Source organism: Parambassis ranga, chromosome 19 (genome assembly GCF_900634625.1).
Source record: "Parambassis ranga chromosome 19, fParRan2.1, whole genome shotgun sequence".
NCBI classification, from domain to species: Eukaryota; Metazoa; Chordata; class Actinopteri; family Ambassidae; genus Parambassis; species Parambassis ranga.
This window is the reverse complement of record NC_041039.1, coordinates 12,271,149-12,278,249: the sequence shown is the minus strand read 5'-3', so window position 1 is coordinate 12,278,249 and position 7,101 is coordinate 12,271,149.

Sequence of the window (7,101 nt, the reverse complement as noted above, 5' to 3'; positions counted from 1 at the left end):
TGACAATGGCTGTGTGCCATTTCAGCCACTGTGTGCCTGAGATCCTGAGTTGGACACAAAGCCGGCTTTATCTCTGCTCTCACAGTTGTATCAGTGCTGCCTGGCTGGCTGCATTTACACTAGACTTAGCAACCACACACACACACAGTATAAAAACAATACATTACATTTAGAATCTAAGCAGAGGAAGTTGTGTATGTGCATGTGCACATGCACGTGAACATGTGTGAAACCACCAGGGGAAGTGTCAGACACAAAAGCACACTGCTTCTGTTCACATGTGATGCAGATCTGTCAACTGGTCATAAGTAATATTATGTACAGTATGTGTATGTGTCTATGTGTGTGTATGTGTGGACCGTACCTGCCTATCAGGTGTGTGAACTGGCTCAACATGTCAAACAGCATTTTGTATGCTGATTCTACATTCACACAACATCCACACTGTTAATGGGCTGTTGCTGTTTTGCTCTCGCTGTCTGCACAGGCGTATCTGCATAATAAACAAACACAATGTATTTTCACGCTCCTCCTTTACACTCAGCTCTACAAACAGGATTTTCTTCTACAGTCTCGCTCACTGTAGACACTGCCGCTCTGTGGCGACAGCAGGGGTTCGATTAGATCAGATGAAACATTCATGATCCCTGTGGTGAATCAGGCCATTGCGACAAGCAGGCACTGACAGTGTGCATCAAAGAGAGGCAGAATGAGAATAGACGAGACAGCTAATGAGGTGTGTGTGTGTGTGCACATGCAGAGTTTAAATATACCATCACTTACACGTACAAATTTACGTATTGGAAGCCATATCATAAAGTGTAACTGATACCTCATATTATAGTACAGAATTTTATGTTAGCACGCTAACAGTTGCTAAATTAGCATTGAGTCCATCTTTGCTCATACGTGCATGATTTAAAAAAGATTGTAATGGGTCATAAAAGTGAGGTTAAAGTTCATCCTCAGGGCATCTGCTTGTATTATAATCCATTTTATTTAAGCTCAGATGTAAATTTTAAACCAAAAACTAAAAGGTCTATCATCTGGGAACAATGAAAACCTGCTGTTCATCATAGAAGAGTCTCCTTAAAACAGCCTATTTTTGTTCTGTGGCTCAAAATAACTATTTTAAACTGCCACGTTTAAAGTATCTGTGGGTGATTTTATGAACTAAAGTGACTGCAGATGTGTTGACAAGTAAATCCACCTGGGAACAGGATGAGTGTGTTCATCCTGAGGGGAGTCACGCTGTGGTAAAGACCAGGAAACTCCTGTGATTTGTCACCATGATTTATCTCTGGTTGTTTTGCATTCAAAGCATAACAATGAGGTGCTGCATGCTTTTTTAATCTCTGAGTTGTACTGCTGCGCACAGAATTGAGGGGTTGCTTTGTTACATAACCCTCTTGTTGCAACAGATGATTTACAGCAGCGATATGTGTGTGTGAACCTAACTTGTGTGCAGATGGGGGAATGCGATGTAGTGTCTGTGATGCAGAGCTGGATCCATCCCCACTCGCTGTCGCTGCAGCTGCAGACGTCGTTTTTCATGCGAGAGCTGCATGCTGGCAGTGTGCCTGATGCCCTCCCCTCCTGGCCTGCTTTCTCCTCCCTCTTTTCACCTCTTCTCACCCCTTATTATACCTCCCTCACTTACTTACACAAACACACTTCTCCTCTTCGTGCTTTGCCTGAGTGATGCAGTGATCCTACGACATGGATTCCTTCATCTCTACCTGATGAGATCCTAACTCTGGAAATTACATGGGGTCCTCATAAGTGCAGAAACACATGAATACACACCCACACAAATGCAAACACACGCACACACTAATCCATGCATGACGCAACCCTCTAAGCAACTGTATGTCGTCATCAGTGGGTCATCTTCAGGGAGGGAGCGGACCCAGTCAGTCAGTCAGTCAGTGTCAGCACGAAAACATATGTCTGAGTAATATGCTGACCTCAGCAGAAAATGAAGTGCTTTCTTGTCTTTTCTGATGATAACCTGATTGAAAACAAAAGGATAAATCACCTGCATAAAGACTAGCCCACAGTCTGCATACTGCTTTGTGTGATACTGTGATAATATCCAAACCCGTCATGTGACCCCCCCATGACCCAAACCGGGTTGAGCCCGCCTGCGACCCGACCTGCATCTTCTCAAGGCTGTGGGGTTTTTTAAACACACCTTGGTGGTCTATTGATGATAAGGATTCTTCGTACATGTGAGGGAGCGCAGTGAATGAAGCAGAGCTCACATCAGACCCAGTGCTAAATGATGAACAGGCAGTGTTAAAATCACATCTCTGTTGTTATACAGTGACAGCACAGGAAACACAGGCTAACTCACACTGTGTTATGGCACATGCAGTTTCACTGAAGCATGGTGTTTCTAACAGGACTGCACTTCTATAGCTGTTAACGAGGAAAGCAGGGGGGACCACTGACACCAGCCCCTGCTCTGGATGCTGGGGTTCAGTGGTTTAGAAAAGACTCCAGGACAAAGACCAGGAGGTCTGCCTACCCCGAAAGAATGAATTAAGGTGTGCTTATTCAACAAATAATAACAGAGCATTTCCCCATTGAGCTTATAAATCATCTTTTTAAACTCATGTAATGTGAATGAAACACTTGGAGTCACTCCCCCAGCTCTGGCCATGTCACCATGAAAGCATGGGCTGTATATGAAGCTTTAACTCACAAAAATGCTAGGGTGACATATGATATTAATATTGCACTGGTGCCCCCGTGTGGCCAGTTTAAGAGCTACAATTACATAAGCTTTCTTTCTTCTGCATGCTGTCAGCTTTTGAGCTGCATCTGCTTCAGGTTACAGCTCAGCTACTAGAAAGCTGCTTTACAGCACTCACACTCCAGGAACTGCCTTGATATTTGTTTTTCCTTTTACAATTTTTATCTTCTGTTCTATCTGTTTTGATTTGATTATCTAAAATCTGAAGCCACCATCAGCTCCTGTTTAGCCAGTTAGGCTAGTTTATAATCTCATTAATCTGAGGTTCTATGGAGGTCAATGCACCACAGACACACCTCACACTCAGCATTTTTTTTACAGTTGAAAATATTGTTGTACGGGCTGGCTCGGGTTTTCCAGGGTGATTCTGTTCTGCGAAGCTGAAGATGCATGAAAAAGAATTAGAAAGTAATGTGGTATACTAATAATTTTACATACACTATTGTTCTATACATAGCTTGTAAAGTTAGTTAAAATATTGCATCTTCACTGTGTGATCAGACTCCACCTGCTGTTGTGTTTTATCAGACTTGCCCTCTGATCCCACCAGCAGCACAGAATCAGGATCAGAATTAGCTGACTGCCCGAATATATTGAATGACCATGTTCAACATGACAGTGCCACTTGGGTCATGGGGCTTAAACTGTGAAAGAGTAGAGACATCATTTTCACATTTCACATTTCACATTTAGGATGTCCAGGGAACACTCATGCTAAGCAAAAATTCCTACTACTTTGAGAGGTAGCTTTGACGTGTGTAACCACCAGAGGGCGCTGTCTGTCCATCTATGCAATCTTTAAATCAGTGCAGCCTTTTTGGTCCATAATTTAATTTAGTGATGATCAGAGAATGACACAAACAAACTTATGAATTCAAATGGAATATTTTTGTTTGTGAGCAGCATTTTCTAGAACACTCTATCATCAAGAGTCAAGTATATTGTTTTTAATTCTATCTCTGACTCAGACATTAATAGCTGCTTTAAACAGCACCGGCTCACTGTGCGTCTGTGCAATGCACACAGTGGGTCACTGACTCACGCTGTACCCAAGATTGCAGACAGGTGTGTGTGTGTAATGAGGAGGTGTTCAGAAATCAACCAGTTCTACATCTCTTCTCTGTATCCTCCTGTCAGGCAGCCGCAAAGTTATTTCCACAACAGATGGCAGGAGGCAGTCGTTGCTTTCTCCAACAGCAACTGGGCGGCCGGATTGTTTATTTATCATCAACCCTGTCCTGCCAGCATTAATCACCTGCATCACTCTGCCTCCTGGCTCAGGTGCCACAACAGCCCGCTATGCGGCTGACATGAAGGCAAACAATGGATCTGCTAATACAAGGCAGATTAGTTTGAGTAATAACGTGCAGGATATGAGATGAAAGATCAAAGAGCGGAGGGAAACCAGCGCACCACTTTGAGAGACAATCAGCCTGAACCCATGCTTATGAAATATCTCATAAAGTCAAAATACTCATTCTACAGAAAGGCCAAAGCGCATTATGTACACACAGCCTACAGCATGTTTCCAATGGAGGCTCAGCAGAATAAGCTGTTCAGGTTTTACTGAAGGAAATCAGCTATTTCATCTAAACACATATTTATATATATCAGAGGGACAGTTTGACACTCTGCCAAACTAAGACATTATCTAAAGATACAGCTGGCAGACAGTTAGCTTAATGCTAAGACTGGAAAAAGGTGAAAACATGAAGCCTGTCGGTAATCATGAGATTAATTCTTCACACTAGCAAACATAAAGCGATGCTGCAGAAATCGTTCCTGTGATGGAGTGTGTATTATATTCAAGCTTCACATTCTATTCTATTCTATTCTATTCTATTCTATTCTATTCTATTCTATGATTTTGTTCATGTAATTACTCTCCCTGCCAGAAGGGGGCAACAAATGTTCCACACTGAAGCTTTAAAATTCTAATTATAATATAACTGCATGAAGGCAATGTCAGGCAAGGATTTATCCTAGGGTTAAATACCTCTCAGTAGCTCAGCTAACCTGCTGCTAAGGGTACGATTTCACTGATCAAAATAGCGTTTTTATCAGCAATTTTAAATGAAATTGCTCTGATCGCCTGAAAACTAAAACATGAGTAACTTGGTAGGTGTAGATAGGTGGACTTATGAGTTTAAAGTCCTTGCAAAGTAAGATCTCTACCACCTCCAGGCTCCTTTTTTTATAAACGTCTTCCTGTTTCCTGTCACTCAGGTGGATGGGTGTGGCCTAGGTTACAAAGAGGGTGAGTGAGAAACGTTTGAAAGGGGGGAGAGATAGTCACCCAGGTAACTGAGTCTGTAATTTAACAGGGCTTTGCAGAATTCAGATTTTGTATTTTGTCTCCTCGGCTGTTTATTCAGTTTCTGCCAAGGCCTTGAGAAAGACAAAGACTTTGGAAGCCTAACAAAGGACAGAATTTCATTTACCCCACCATATCCCATCATACCCCAGGGCCGGAGCACCAGCAGCCCAGGTGAGTGGGGAAGTGTTTTTTTGTTTTTTTTTTCCTCGTGTTGAGGTTGGACGTCAACCCTTTGTTGTCCTATGGCTTAAAGGTAGGGTAGGAGATTTTGAAAACTCAGTGAGAGGCAGCCAGATTTTGAAAGTAAACACATGCCCCGTTCTCTTGGAGTTCACCCTGAAGCCACTCCTCCCAACCAGTCTGTGACTTCGGCCATCATACACGTACCTCTCTGGTGCGCGCAGAGCAGGAAGAGAGTGACAACCAGCCAACTATACGTGCAGGTGCGCCTCGCAGGATTGGCTGATGTTTTTAGCGTTTTATAGCTTCCACAGATGATTAATATTCTTCGTTTTAAAGCGAAACTGCCGGACTAATTGGTTGCTATCGGATTGTAAAGAGAAGTTACACTAATTTAACAAAAAGTGCATCAGAATGAAATCTCCTACCCTACCTTTAATATGTGGCTGCGTGCTTCATATTTGACAGTGTGTTTGGTCAATAAAACCACTGAACACAATGACATCCAGCGTTTTCATCCGCCAGCATAACAACAAATAACATTTGTAGTAACTTTGCTTGTAAGTATAGGCTATGTGTTACAATATATCATGTAATATTCTACACATGGTTTGAGTATGTTGATTAAAAAAGGTATTTTGAAGACACCCACTCATGCATAAGCCTTCAGTATCTCTTTTTCATTGAGCTGTAACAATCTAGTCATCTGAACGAGGAAAATGAAAAAAACTACGGAAACCTTGACCTAAAGTCCTCTGATGTTGCAGCTTTGAACGGTTTCTCGTGGTTATAAAGTGCATCGTGTGCTGACACAAATGGCTTCCATAACATATTCTCATGTGCACTTTTAATATACCTGAATAGAATACTTTAAAGCAGAGACGCTGAATAATAAAAAAAAATGGATTATACTTTTCAAAGTGTTTCTGGTGTGACTCATAGCTGCTGGATCAATCCATGTTCTGGAGAGCGCGTGTTGGATCGTGCAGCTCTGGGAGAACTCGCTAAATTTCATCTCAGCAGCAGAAATCCAGAGTCAGAGTGCTGCTGGGAGTGAAGCCAGGGCTCAACATTGATTAGCAACATTATCACCCGTATTTCTACTGACTGTCCACACACACACACTCTCACTCACTCACACTCACACATCCAAGGTTATTGCAAATTTCTTTCGCTTCAATATCGGCTGCTGCGCTCCTTGTGAACAAAGAATGTTTCAAGGCTTTGCATTTCTCACATAAAAGCAAGAGTTTTGTTTTGTATTTATTGATCGGTTTATTTATTTATTTCTCTCTGATGTTGCTTTATGAGTTATAGGAAAATTTGAGGGACTCATCCAAACTGAGTTCCTCTCTCTCTCTCAGCTCCAGCTAAACATCTTACTGTGTGTGAGAAGGCGACATGTACAGTTATACTGCATATGAGAATTGATTGGCTCTCTCTGTGGCAATCAATTCGCCTGAAGTGTCTCTTGGGAACAGTTTGGAGCCGGTGCTTATTAAATCTCTCTCTTTTGTTATCCTGCTGTTTTGTTGATGGTTTCGTCCTCTGACGAGCAAATAATGATTTCATCACATCTTTCGGCATAAAAGGTAAAATGCGTAAAAACAATCAAATAACCTTGGTGCGATTCTTTTTGTCGCCTCTCTCATGTGTGAAAACATCACAGAGAGCTTGTGTGAGCATCTTTCTGTAAGATTCTGTGGGTAAAATCGTGTTAAATGGAACCCACTGGCTATTAAAAACTATGTCCACTGTGTGTGTAGTTAGGTGAGATTAAACCAATGCAGATTTACATGAAGAGGCTTCTTCCTCTTGAGCATGACGACTGTTTAATCTTCACCTG